At 39.9% G+C, this 14922-nt stretch overlaps 1 protein-coding gene across 18 annotated transcripts in view; it reads left to right on the top strand.

Moving 5' to 3' along the window:
• HMBOX1 (homeobox containing 1) overlaps positions 1–14922 on the top strand; it is a 221710-nt gene that overhangs the window by 66700 nt on the left and 140088 nt on the right. The window contains exon 1 of one of the 18 annotated variants that reach the window (XM_036312095.1): positions 8454–8473. The exons of the other annotated variants lie outside the window; for them this stretch is intronic. The gene's annotated coding sequence lies outside the window, so the exon portion shown is untranslated. Of the gene's footprint in view, positions 1–8453; positions 8474–14922 lie in introns of those variants that run through there. 18 annotated transcript variants of the gene reach the window in all.

Below are 14922 nucleotides of genomic sequence, written 5' to 3'. Positions count from 1 at the left end.
AGTGATAAATAGCAGTTGATACTTAGTGTCTAGAGATGGTAGGGACTGTGGTGAACTGGAGGGTGCATGCCTCATGAAAAAGGGGAAGTGCAATTCAATTCCATCCTGTTGTTGGCACACTAGAGATTACAAACTCAGTGGTGACTCAGCCGGATGGAGAGATGCAATTTTTAAAATAAAAATAAAAGCCTCCACATTTGTATTTAGTCTCCTGACTTTTAAATACCTTGTAGTCCAAGCAAAATACATCCACGGGATTGATGGGATTGATCCAACTCCCTAAATCTTTAGTTTATGCTCTTGGCTATTGTACATACAGAGGCAGCCCCTTAGTCTATTACTTTAGCTCTGACTCCCACATATTCTAGTTCCGCATATCTGCTATCAGCTAGCTATTGACTCTAGATGTTCCATTGATTCTTAAATATTTATTTCTCCATGTCATCATGGCTCATCTTTTTAAATCTTTATTTGGAATTTCCTTCATCTTGATGTTTTCCAGGGAGAACATACAGAATAATGAGATTCTGATATCACATTTCTATTCATTTAGTCACCGTATGCTATGCCTCTGACAAGCATTTTGTGTTTTAGAGGTGTAGATGGAATTTTAGCAGCCAGGCACCAAAAATACTAATATTTATTATGTTCTCTCCATATTCTCTAGCAGAATTTTCATTAGATTTTGGTCACTTTTTGAAGGGGTGAGGATAACATGATCATAGATATTATAAGGATTAATATAAAGCTTAGCAAGGAAGGTTTTTCTGTCTGAATTCATTCATAGCATTCTTTGAATGTGGTTTATTCTATGAGGTATTAGAAAATGAATTAATAGCTTGAGCCAAATTCTCCAAACATTGGATTACTGTTCCCATTGGACCAAAAACTTACCCGTAGACCTCTACTATTGCTTGTTTCTTGATTCCATTTTTTTCAGAATTTCTCACTGGAGAGGGGTAAACAGTTGTCAGTATCACTTCTTCCTTCTTCCTGTCAGAGACTTGCATTGCTCCCATGCCAATCCACATAGCTTTTGGGAGATGAAAATAATTCCTTCAAGATGGTTAGAAATTATTGCCTTAGAGGCTTTTTCTCAAATAGGCAGTCACTTATTCATAATTAGAGTAATTAAAAGGTTAGTTAGAGGCACTCTAAAAAACTGAATTTTGTATAAGAAACTTGGGACAATGAGTTCTTGCAGATACAAGATGTGGACGGTGGGGAGCAAGCCTTGTCCAAGCAGTTCTTGGCGAAGAGCTATCTACTTAACTCAGAATTTCTACATACTCACAAAACTACTTTCTCATCATAGTTTAGTTTTCCAAATAAACTCCCCTACTATTTCCAGAGAATGTGTGGATGGTCTTTCTCCGTTGCTCAAGGGAGTGGGGCCTCCCTATCCCTACTGAATGTTGGGGGTAGGCCATGTCCTTACAATATCTTGAGAAAAAGAATTTTCTGAGGTTTGCATGGGAGGATGAGTGACTTTTATTTGCATGGAGTTACATCCCTCCATTTGCAAAGTCCCATTGCCCTTAATGTAATCCCGGAAGATGTGCAGCTGGGAATTCAGCAGAGTTAGAAGCAAAGCCAGTGTCCAGAGTTTCCATTCCATGTAGAGCTGGATCCAGTTTAGCATTAAGCTAGTTGCAGTCCATTAGTCCATTGTGTGTGGGAGTGTGAGAGCCCTGCAAGCCAGGAGCCCAACCAAGAGGCAAGAGAGCAAACTCCTTTGTTTAGGAGTTTCAGTATCTCAAATCTTCCTGCACTTGCACTGGCCATGCCTACTCTGGCCAGGGACCTGTTCCCAGGTGTGACTAACAGACAAGTACCTTCCCCATTTCATTCAGACTTTACCCGGCATGTGTCTAAACTGCCCCTGGCCATCCCTCCCCCCATCAATCTTCAGGGAATGGGCTTGGGGAATGTTAAACTGCAGCTTGCACAAATGGCATGCCTATAAAGTTTGGCCTTCCATTTGTTCTTTTTTAGTTATTAATAAACTAGATTAATTACAACAAGGTCACTACTAGAAAGCAAATATTCTCAATTCCAGCCATTACATTGTTCTCTGATAGTGTCCTTAAATCAGTTTTCCCCTTGAATGTGACAACCTTTTTGAAAGATTAGTGGTTCAAGCTAAACATTTTTGGGTCCTACTTTAGGAGGCTTTTTTACTTTAATTTATTTAGTCCTCATAGTGACCTCTTGAGGTGGATATTGTCCACAGTTTGCAGAGATGGAAAACCGGGGCTTAGCAAGATTAATACATTTGTATAAGATCAAACTGCTAATAAGTGGTAGAACCTGATTTTTCAAACACAAAGCAGTCTTGCCTCAAGTCTTATTTGTATTATTCATTCCTACTCCCAGCTTTGCATTTTAGAAATATTATTTGCTTAAGTATGGGTAACATGAGTAAGAATGGAGGTAGGAGGAATGGAGTTGGAAACCATGGTTTATATTAATACAGCAGCAGGAAGGTCTTAAGTAAGATAGAGAAGATCACACATAAAAGAACCTGCAGGGAGTGCAATAGGCACCACTTGGTTTAGTATATACTTGTGTTTTGTTTTAGTTTACCATATAAAGAGTGCATTTTTCCAGCTATAAATTTCAGTTTAAAGTGACAACTTATTCTATGTCGAAGTTATCTAACAATATTTGGGGATGTGGCATAAAGTATACAAGTAAACTCAGAATCTTAAGACTGAATCACTCTCTGCCTTTGATAGGGATTATCTTTTAACCTGAATGGACTCGATATGTATTTTTAAATCTTTACTTTTATTTATATATTAACTCATATAAAAGAAGTACCAAAGAGCCTGGGATACAGATATAGTTTTTGTTTCCTTTTTTTCTTCATGCTGGTTAGACAATATTAAAAAAATTAAAACTGATTTGAGTCTGGAAATTATTCCAAAGATCGAAGAAGTCTTGCTATCTATAATCAGATAGAAATCTATAGTACTGAAGATAGCTTTTGATAGCTAGTTATATTTGGTATCTTACAATAACTAACTTAAGATATTAATACTATGTGTTTGTATGATGCATTATACTTTGTAATTGTCATGATAGTTTGAGAACGCATGAGCTTGTCAGGAGATAATCTGGCGAAAATAATTTAGAATAAGGGATCTGAAATATATGGAGACTTTAGCAGATAAAATTGAGGTACACCATTATGATTCTGGAGTGCAGTACATGATCTTGCTGGGAATGGGAGATATAGAGGAACAAAAGAAGTAGAGAACATGTGATGGTTATCTGCAGCCTCAGGTTTTAAAGACAGGAGTGTGAGAAAGCTGTGTGTTTCCTAAGTCAGGTTGGGAGAGCTCAGAAGAGCCTTTTCTCATTTTGTAGGTTTTCTCAGGCGCAGTACAAAATGTGAGCCCTAAAATGACTGGAGTAGACTGGGAATGTAGAAAATAAGAGAAACTGTTGTTGTCCTTGGGATGCTTACAGTATTATGAGTATTGGGGTACAGCAAAAGTTGGCTCCCTGGAATTTGTATTCCACTTTTAGTTGTAGAATATTATTTGATTGGCTACCTCCTTATTTTGAATTATATATTAGCATATCCTCCTGAGATAGGGGAGGTAAAACACTTCTCCACTTCTCTTTCAATAGAGAGCATGTGAATTCCCTCATCCTCTGCCTTCTAATCCTTGTTTCAGCACTCACTTCCTAGTAAATTGACAAGGCGATGCTTCAAAGCTAGTCTTAAGAGTAGTTGATAATGCTCTCTGAAGTACAATTTAATGGATGCTGGGAATGTCCAAAAATAACATCTCTACTAATCTGCTGATATCATAAATTCTACCATTAGCAGTTCATGCTGTTTGCTATTCAATTGGATCATTGCTAGTAAGGCGCTTGATTTAATCCCTAAGATAATTTTAATATTTTTTATTTTTTTTAATCCTCACCCGAGGATATTTTTTCCATTGATTTTCAGAGAGTGGAAAGGAGGAAGAGACTTGGGGGGGGGGGGGGCGGCGACGGCGCGCGCACACACACACACACACACACACACACACACACAAATACATCTGTTGTCTCCCTCACACGCCCCCGACTGGGGCTGGGGATAGAACCTGTAACCCAGGTAGGGGCTCTTGATCAGAATCAAACCCATGATCCTTTGGTGCATAGGCTGGCGCTCTAACCACTTAGAATGCCAGCCTGGGCAATATTTAGTATTTTTTAGTAGAAATTTTCAACTGTAGCTTCCTCTCTGATTTGGTCCTTCCCAGTAGCCCTCACTTCTCCGATTTCGTGTTCTAATACATTACCCTTTGCTCATGCAACGCTAGCCACATTGTTCTTGGTGCTATTCTTTCACATGATAGATAATTTCTGCTTCAAGGTCTTGATCTTGAATATTCTTTTCCCTATGTCTACATGACTTCCTTCCTAACTTCATTCAAGGCTTTACTCTGTTTTAACTCTCTCACTGAGGCTTTCGCTGAGCATCTTATTTAAAATTGTAACCCCATCACCCACAATCCCTAAATTATTTCTCAGCTTTATTTTTTTCTATTGTACCTATTATGATCACAGAATGTAAGCTTTATGTGAACAGTGATTTTGTTTTGTCATTGCTGTATTTGTCAGTGCTTAGCATGTAATAAGTGCTCAGTAAATATTTGTTGAAAGCATAAGTGAATAAATACAAGATTGTGCAGGATTGAGGCATAAAAAGAAGTGCCTAGAGATAGTGGAAACCTAAAAATTATCTCATTGTATAGTTTTTCTTAAAAAGACATGCATTTAATAGATCCTAAGTTTTTGAAAGACTGACTGGAATTTTTGCTTTTATTCATAGGTAAATTAGTATAAGCACTACCCTGGGAGCCAGGGTTTCTGGCTCCTATTATCAATATTTTTTTTATCTGTAAAGCTGAGGTGATTGGAAAACATTGTTAACATCAATTCAAGCTTAACATAAGATTTTATGATTCACTTTAGTCTAGCTTAATGAAATCTCTTACTCTAATTCTACAATTATTTCATTTATTATGCATTGGGAAACTGCTGGGATAGGGAAAATGCAAAATGAGTAGGAAGATATTGGCTGTTCCAGAAGTGCAGAAGCACAAGTTTTGCTCTGGAAATTGCTTATCAGTGTATTATATACTTTGCCTGCAAAAAAAGAGTAGAGCTTCAAAAACCACATGAATGAGCAATAGATCAGGGCATCTGGATTGATTCTGTGAGTAAACTTTTACATCAAAATATTCTAGGTATATGACAATAGGAATAGTTTTTGTATGTGTTTGTTTTAGTCCAAGAGATAGTTCCGTTTTTGAATGATAGTCACATAGAATTTTAAAATTATTTATAATGATGGTAGAAGACTGCCACTCAGATTTTAAGTTTTCCTTTTGTATTGAACTCTGGAAAACTGTCATAGATTAAGGAAAATGGAGTTGTTGAACTCATGAATTCTCAGTCTAGTAATTTAGCTACCTGGGGGGCATCAAAAGTCTTAGAGTTTGGCTCCAAGGGCTCTATGATGTAGATAAACCAATGACAGGAAGTCTCATTGGTTGTGGGAATACACATATTACTTACCTAACTATCAAGAGCAACGTCCTTTTTTTGTATCCTTTCCACTTGCACAGCATTTAGCTTATAGCTGATTCTTAATAAATGCTTATCAAGTGTCTTAGGAAAATGTTCCAATTGCATTATTCTAAAATTTAGTAACATAAAATCTTTTGGTGTTTTTAGCATCAGAACCCTAAAGATTATTCTAGTTGAATGAGACTTGAAAATAGGCATTTTATTTTCTTTCTTCACTAATCAAAGATTTTTTTACTGCTTACAATGTTGCTAGCACATTGGTAGGAGCTGGAACTACAATTGACAAGACAAGAAATAATCCCTGCTCTTAAAATCTCACATTTTAGTAGACAAAGACAGATTTGTGTACAAATTATCATAATATAGTATAGCAAGTATATTTATAGTACTCTACTAGCAGAGAGTTTCGGGGGGAGGTGTTGCTGTCTTATTTGTATGGGTCACTGAGGCTGGAAAGGGGGAAGAGGGCATTCCATTTCTAAGGGGCTAAGAGAAAGCCTTGGCTGGGTCAAGTACTTGCTATGTAAGATGAGTAGAGGTATCCTATCTAATAAAAGAGAAACATGGTAATTGGTGTACGACTGCTACCCTTCCCATTGGCTAATCAGTGAGATATGCAAATTAACTGCCAGCCAAGATGGCGGCCGGCAGCCAGGCAGCTTGAAACTAACATGAGGCTTGCTTGCTTCAGTGACGGAGGAAACCAATGTTCCCCGCCTGCCTTGCCGGCCTCTGAGCCTGGAGTTTAAAAAACATTGTAACAAATATAGAAGCTAAACAAAATCCCACAAACCTGCTTTCAGCGAGCCCGGATCTCAGAGCTGGAATTGATACAGAGTTTCGATTATAGAACCGAAATAAACCAGATACCTTCTTTCAGCAGCGGATGCCTAAGAGCTGGAGCCTCAGAGCTAAAGCTGGCCCAGAATAAAAAAAAAAAAAGAAAGAAAGAAAGAAAGGAGCAGTTGGGAGCTTCAGTCCCAGCCTGAAAACATCCCTCAGCCCCTCACCCAGACTGGCCAGGCACCACAGTGGGGACCCCCACCCTGAAGGGTGTGTGACCAGCTGCAAACAGCCATCAGCCCCTCACCCAGGCTGGCCAGGCACCCCAGTGGGGACCCCCACCCTGATCCAGGACACCCTTCAGGTCAAACAAGCTGGCCCCCACACGTGCACCAGGCCTCTATCCTATATAGTAAAAGGGTAATATGCCTCCCAGCACTGGGATCAGTGGAGCCGAGAGGCCTCCCGGCACCGGGATCAGCATGACAGGGGGCAGCGCCCCAACCCCCTGATTGCCCTGCGGCTCTGTGTGTGACAGGGGGCAGGGCCACAACATCCCTATTGGCCCTGCTCTGTTCATGACAGGGGAAGGCGCCCTAACCCCCTGATCAGCCCTGCTCTGTGCCTGATAGGGGGGAGCTCCCCAACCCCCTGATCGCTCTGCGGCTCTGTGTGTGACAGGGTGCAGCGCCCCAACCACCCCCCACCCCCCACGGGCCCTGCTCTGTGTGTGACGGGGTAGAGCCATAACCTCCCCATCGGCCCTGCCCTGAGTGTGACAGGGGGCGGTGCCCCAACTCCCCTATCGGCCCTACTCTATGAGTGACGGGGGGAGCTCCTCAACCCCCTGATCGGCCCTGCTCTGTGCATGACAGGGGGGAGCTCCCCAACCCCTTGATTGACCCTGCTCTGTGCGTGACAGGGTACGGAGCCCCAACCCCCCTGATGGGCCCTGCTCTGTGCGTAACGGGGCAGCGCCCCAACCCCCTGATTGGCCCTGCTCTGTGCATGACAGAGTACGGAGCCCCAACCCCCCTGATGGGCCCTGCTCTGTGCGTGACAGGGGGTGGTGCCGCAACCTCCCCATCGACCCTGCCTTGAGTGTGATGGGGCGGTGCCCAAACCCCCAATTGGCCCTACCCTGAGCGTGACTGAGGGTGGCATCGCAACCTCCCAATCTGCCCTGCTCTGTGCATGACAGGGGAAGGCGCCCCAACTCTCCAATCGGCCCTGCTCTGAGCCCGACCAGGGGCTGGACCTAGGGATTGGGCCTGCCCTCTGCCACCCGGGAGCAGGCCTAAGCCAGCAGGTCATTATCTCCCAAGGGGTCCCAGACTGCGAGAGGGCATAGGCCGGGCAGAGGGACCTCCCCTCCCCACCGAGTGAACAAATTTTTGTGCACCGGGCCTCTAGTTTACTATATAAGATGACTAGTTTGGAAATATTTATGAGTGGCTTTGACCAATGACTCTTAAATAAATTTCCTTGAAGTAGACATACCTTAAGTGCTTTTCCTATCCTGGACCTAATTTTCCTTCAATTATGAATAACTAATTAAATCTATTTAGGTTGGAATGTTGATATGGAAAAAAATAGGTGTTATTGTGGGTGATGTTATGCTCAAAATTATCTTTATGCCTAAACATTGCATTTACACAAGAGATACAGTATTGCATTATTAGAATTCTTTCTTGTCCTCTAGACCAGTAGTTTCCAAGTAGAATTACCTCGGGATCTATTTAAAAATATGTTTGGACCTCCACCTCCAGGTATTTGGATTCAGTAATTCCAGAGTTGGCTAGGATTTCTGTGCTTTTAAAATACATCCATGTTATCCATGCCTCTGGTTCTGTTTTGTTAGTCAGTTTATTTTGTTCGTTAGATTCCACATATAGGTGAGATCATATGGTACTTGTCTTTCTCTGACTAGCTTATTTCACCTAGCATAATAATCTCCAAGTTCATCCATGCTGTTGCAAAGGGTAACTTCTTTCTTTTTTACAGCCGGGCTGTATTTGTGTAAATGTACCACAGCTTTTTCATCCAGTTGTCTACTGTTGAACACTTGAGCTGTTTCCAGACCTTGGCTATTGTAAGTAATAACTGCTATAAACTTAGGGGTGCATATATTCTTTCTGATTGGTGTTTTGGGATTCTTAGGATATATTCCCAGACAGACAGATCTCAGAGATGAGGGGGTTTGAGGAGACTGGATAAATGAAGGTGAAGAGATTAGCCAAAGAACATATGCATAGCCCATGGACACAGACAATAATGTGGTGAAGGCCAAGGGAGAGGAGACAGGGGCTGGGTAGAGATGGGCAAAGGGGGAGAATATGGGGGACTAGTGTTAACAACAACAAAAATACACCCATGTGATTCTGATGCACAGCACAGTTGGAGAACAACTATTCTAGTCTGGCCTAGAGAGAAAGTGTTGCTTGTTATAACATATTTGCAGGTAAAAATTTGAATGGAGTAGGGTCATGTGTAATTTAACAGTAACAACCCCATGGGAATAGAACACCCTGAAACTTTAATAGTAGGGAATGCTAAATACTGTAGTATAAACAGAAGCTGGTCCATAGATGTGTTTTGAACTTAAATGAATCAAAAAAATGTGAAATCAAGCCACAGAGTACACAAATGCAACTCTTTCAGAAACTAAACTGACTACAAAGGTACAAAAGTGCTAATGGTTGGAGGCCGCCTGTAGAGGCAGAGATGGTGGCTCAGCCTCTGACCTAAGAGTTAGTCTTTCCTAACGTTTCACAACATAGTTCAATAAAGTTTATCAGTAACCTGCTATTAATAGGGAAATGTGTATTTGTATTTTCAGGTTATATAATTATCTTAGAATGGAAAAAAGTAAAGAACATATTGAGGATAACATAAAAAACCACTATATAGCTGAAAGTAGTCAAAACCTAGAATTCCTGTACTAAACTATCATAGTAAATTCTGGAGAGCATGTGGCAGTCAGACATGTAGCTCTTCTGATTGTGTTTATTGATAAAGCTTAAAGGTCATCTAGCAGTGAGGTATAGTCATCTAGAACAGCGGTCGCCAACCTGTTAGGCCTCACGGACCACCTGTCGGTGACTGCTGATCTAGAGACCCCTTTCCAGAAGCCATAAAGGAACTATGGTAGGATTGTGCGAGAGAGTGTGTGTGTGTGTGTGTGTGTGTGTGTGTGTGTGTGTCCCCAAAAACAAAGCTGGGTTTAGGGAAAGGGAGCCTGGGAAAGGAAAGCCTGGTTCGGTTACATCATAAATGTTTCACCACTGCTTCTTGAATTAATATGCTGAAGACTTTTACCTGCAAATTTAATACACACAAAAATGAATTGGTGGTGGAAGAAAGGAATAATTTTAGGTCCAGAGTAGGAGAACTAATAGTTCCCTATGTCCTGCTCTGGTTAGGCACTCTGGAGGGGTCTTGTGTTGAATTTGGTGAGTCACTTTTTAAGAGAAGAAAGGATAATGGCAAATAAAACCATGTCAAACTAGAATCAAGGGAATATTTTGCATGGAGACGGTTTGCAAAGATTATGCAGATATTAAAAGGCTGCCTTGTGGAAGAGAAAGAAGAAATTTAGTCTTTATTGATTTAACCAGATGAGTGGGTTGAAGTTACAAGAAACAGTTTTAGAATCATAAAAGGAAGATCGTTAGCAGTAAAACTCCATTAAAACTTCCCTGTCAGTGGAAATGTAGAGAAAGCTATATAAGTATCCATAGATCTTTAGAAATTTAACAAGTAGTATATGTAATAACTCTTTTGGAATAGAAATTGCCATGATATGTGACATGCGTACCTTTAATCATGAATCATAATGATTAAAATAATGCAAACATCATTAGATATTTTTTAAAAAGCATCATCAGATATTTAGGAGTATATCTGTTTTTCAGTTTGTTGCATAGTACCTGTCACAATTAAACCTTTGCTCCAGAGAATGAAAATAAATAGTATACCTAATCTTGTATTTTGAAGAAAGGTGAAGCCTAACACAAGTACTTCAACCATATCTCCAGTTCTAATAAGAAAAGGAAGTTTATTAGCTGATTCACCTGGGGCAAGTAGTGTCTTGTCTTAATTACCTACCTCAGGGGATTGTGAGATTAAATGAGTCTGTATGTCTAAAGCATTTACCCAAGGAAGTATTCATTAAATAGTTTATTTACCATTTTAAACTTCCTAAAGGCATTATTTGAGAGATTAATATTTTAATCTGAGTTTAAAACCAAATATCAGTGGTTCTGTTTTCTTCACATGTCACCAACCATTCTTTATCTTAAACTCTCCATGTCCTCTCAAATCACAGCTAATTGTGTAAGGCCTCATTTATCTGGCATTGTTTAAGGGAAATAAAAAAATGTTTGACATAAGTGAAAAGAACTTCTGGTTAACTTCCTGAAATGTAAACTTTTCTTTTAACCATTTAAAGTTTTAAAAACAAATGTATCACATACTTTCCTGCCTTTTTGAAACAAAATTCCTGAACATTATTCTTTTTGATGTGTCATTGTTACATGTATGTACTGGATGGGGCAAAAGTAGGTTTACAGTTGTTCATGTAGAAAATAAGTAATTAACAATAATACAATAAATTAATTCTGTGTTTCACATACTCACAAGTGTAAGCCTACTGTTGCCCCACCCTGCATTTATGATTAAATAGTTGTTTTCATTTATTTTTTTCTTTTAAGGCAGCTATCATTTTTTTCTTGTGGTAAAGCCTTTTCCCCAACCCCTTTCTAAATTTTCATGTCTAATCTACTGTGGATTTGGAAACCAGCTATTACAGCTTTCTAATAGTTGTGTGCTTAGAATGACAAAATGTGTGGAATTTCCTTGGAAGTATCTAGGGGAGTAGGGAGGGGATTGGTTCTTTATTCAGGCTGGATAATGGGTTCATACATGTTTATTACTCCGTTCTTTCTGCCCTTGTACATGTTTGCAAACTTTCATAAGAAAAGGTTTCTAAAAACCACATTAAACTTGTATGTTAGATATTTGCAGGTCTATGTACATTTATTTCTTATCTTTGTAAGGATTCACAGGAAGCTTAATAGTATTTATCTTTGGACAGAAGGACTCAGGGGTAAGGGGTAGGGATGTTCATTTTGTATTTGTTATGGTGGAGTTTTATGAATTTTTTATAACCTCCATGTATTATGTTTATTATATATTTGTGTGTGTTTTTCTAGTCCAGAAGAAAGTTCACTTCCTCATCTATAAATTGGAAGTAGTAATAGTATCTAACACATGGGATCGTGAGGCTTGTGTACCTCTGTATTTTAACATTTTCTTGTTTTATTTTAAATACATATTTCAGATGGATAATACTGGGTTCTGTGTGAAGTGCTAAAAGAGAAATGAAAGGGCTCTGTAACAGCTGTTTCAAACTTGTGAGAATTCTTTTTGGCATCCAAATCTGGGCTTTAAGGGTCTTAAGGGTCTCACTAATTGGTGTTTGCATTGATGGTTTGCTTGCTGCCCATACTATAGCTAAGCTAACTCTTCACTCTGTTTTATTTTCTTCCCAGAGCCTTACACTCCTTGTTTCTTAAGTCGTTATTCCTTAAGTTAAATATTCTGCCCTTTGTTTACCATTATTGAGTGAAACAGAAACATGCTCAACTGCACAATGTAAATTCAATTGTAAATCACCACTGACATACTGGATTCACAATTAAGCATTTCCTGAAGATGGGTGCCTCTTTGGGAGGCAATTTGATGATATCTGTCTATCGTAATTTACATGTATATACTCTTTGTCATAACAATTCCTTTGCTGGGAATTTATCCTAAAGTTATACTCACATGTGTGCAAAGTTGTATGAAGAAATTGTGGCTGGTGTCTGGGTGGAAGAGAAAAATAGAGTTCAGAGTGGGAGGCAGGCATCTTTTATTGTGTGTGTTTCGAAGTTCATCTTTTCTTTTACCTTATACATTTAACTACGTTTTATGTTAAAGAGAAAAACTAGGGTAAAAAGAGCCTTCTTACCACCTGTGGGTAACATAGCATCTACAGGTTTTACTCCCAGTGCATTTTCTGCGTTATATTTTTCTTCAGGGGTCAACAATGCTGATAGTAGGCTTCATCATTGTTCCAGCTGACTTTGTGTAGGATTTTGATAACCCTAAACTAATCATTCGATAATTGAGTCCATTTCTGATAAGAACTTTTATAATTTCATTACATAAATGTATGCACTTATCTGTTTCAGAGATGCATTTATCCTTTCTTTTAAAAAACACACATTTTAATTGATTTTTAGAGAGCGAGGAAAGGAGAGGTGGGAGAGGGGGAAGAGAAACATCAATGTGAGAGTGAAGCATCGGCTGCCTCCTGCATGCCCCTTACCAGGGATCAAACCCACAATCTGGGCATGTGCCCTCACCTGGAATTCAACCAGCAACCTTTTTGTGCCCAGGACGATGCCCAACCAACTGAGCCATACCAGCCAGGGTGCATTTATCCTTTTTAACCTGTATTTCTTATACATACCCATCCTTCACCTCAACTTCATTTCCTTTTACTCTCCATGCTCATGTACTTAGATATATGTGTATTTATGTGTGGGTATGTACATATTTAGATATACAGGGTGTCCCAAAAATGTGTACACACTTTAACAGTTGATAGCTCAATTTTGAAAATGAAATGTACTTTAATGAACACTGCCTTTACAATTATTCAAAGTGTGCGCATATTTTGGCAGGACACTCTATATGTTGCCAGATTGCTTTCCAAAAGGATGTCATAATTAACATTTAGATTAGTGAAATACAGCAGTACCCTCTTGAGATATTATCAATCTTTTAAATTTTTGCTAAAGTGATACAGTCAAATCTCAGTTCTCGAATATCTCCCATCTTGAAAGATTTGGTTCTCTACCAAGTTGTTCAGGAAAAAAAAAAAGTCTCCATTAATTCTGCAGACAAACCTTTCTTGTTAATACATCAGCATGACAAAAGTCATCTCTAAGGCCACAGAGAGAATGGGCCAATATGACTTTACAGCTAAACTTTGCCTTGCTGACATCTTAGGAAATTGTGCTGTGAACATTTTTGTGGGTTTTTTGTTTGTTTGTTTTTGCTTTTGTCACTAGCTAAATGGATGATTAGCACAATTTTAAAACATAATGTGGCCATCAAGAGTGCTAATGTTGCTAAGGGTGTAAAAGAAACAATCATCACAGGCAGTTGGAGAGGTAGAAAACTGTTGTTGAATTGGATAAGCAAAAAGCAGTTCACCAGTGACAGACAGCATTTTGGAGGCAGTGATATGAAACAGTGCAGATGCTGCACATTGACTTCCTAAAAGATACCCCTGGAATGAGTGCTGAACGTGATTCCTTTAAGGCTAGTAGGGGGTAGTTTGATAAATTTAAGTGTTTGTTTATAGATTAAACAGTTCCTTAGACATGTATTATATATAAGAAAGGTTAAAATGGAATCATTTGGGGTCTCAATTTACACTATTTCTAATGGGAAAAAAAATGATTTGGTGTTTGAACAAATTGCTTCTCGAATAGCCTTCCTGCACAAAGTAAGTGTGAGAACTAAGGTTCCACTGTATTTCATTGTTAGACTAATTGCTGATTCACTGATTTCAAGTAAGTCTGAGTGTTGTTGTTTTTATAAACTTGACAACTTGGATCTATCTGCTTTTTTCTCTACATGTCAGATTTTTTTTTTCTGATTTAATCGCTTCATTGGTTTATAGTTTTTTCTATAATAGGAAATTTTAAATTCCTTATATCTATCTTTTAAAGTTCATGCTTCTTAAGAATGTTTGGAAGGCATATCATCTACTAAATTTTGTTATAGAATGTATCACTGTTATTTTTTACATTTGTTTTAATTCCACCTGGAGGTTATATATACTAGAGGCCTGGTGCACAAAATTCATGCATGGAGGGGGAAGTTGTCCCTCAGCCTAGCCTGCACCCTCTCCAATCTGGGACCCCTCTCACAATCCAGGACTACTGGCTCCCAACCACTTCTGCCTGCCAGCCTGATCACCCTCTAACGACTCCCCTGCCAGCCTGATCGATGCCTAACTGCTCCCCTACCGGCCTGATTACCCCTAACTACCCTCCCCTGCTGGCCTGGTCACCCCTAACTGCCCTCCCCTGATGGCCTGGTCGCCCCTAACTGCTCTCCCCTGCCGGCCTGGCCCCCCAACTGCCCTCCCCTGCTGGCCTGGTCGTCCCCAACTGCCCTCCCTGCCGGCCTGGTTGCCCCCAACTGCCCTTCCCTGCAGGCCTGGTCCCCCCAACTTCCCTCCCCTGCCAACCTGGTCGCCCCCAACTGCCCTCTCCTGCTGGCCTGATTGCCCACAACTGCCCTCCCCTGCCAGCCATCTTGTGTCCACAAGGGGGTGGCCATCCTTGACCACATGGAGGTGGCCGTCTTGTGTGTTGGAGTGATGGTCAATTTGCATATTACCTCTTTATTAGATAGGATATACACACACACACATATACATCTTTCCTAATAATAGACAAACATCTAAATTGACCATCC

The sequence above is a fragment of the Myotis myotis genome, unplaced genomic scaffold, assembly GCF_014108235.1.
Source record: "Myotis myotis isolate mMyoMyo1 unplaced genomic scaffold, mMyoMyo1.p scaffold_m19_p_6, whole genome shotgun sequence".
In the NCBI taxonomy this organism is placed as follows: Eukaryota; Metazoa; Chordata; class Mammalia; order Chiroptera; family Vespertilionidae; genus Myotis; species Myotis myotis.
This window is presented reverse-complemented; position numbering and strand designations above follow the sequence as displayed.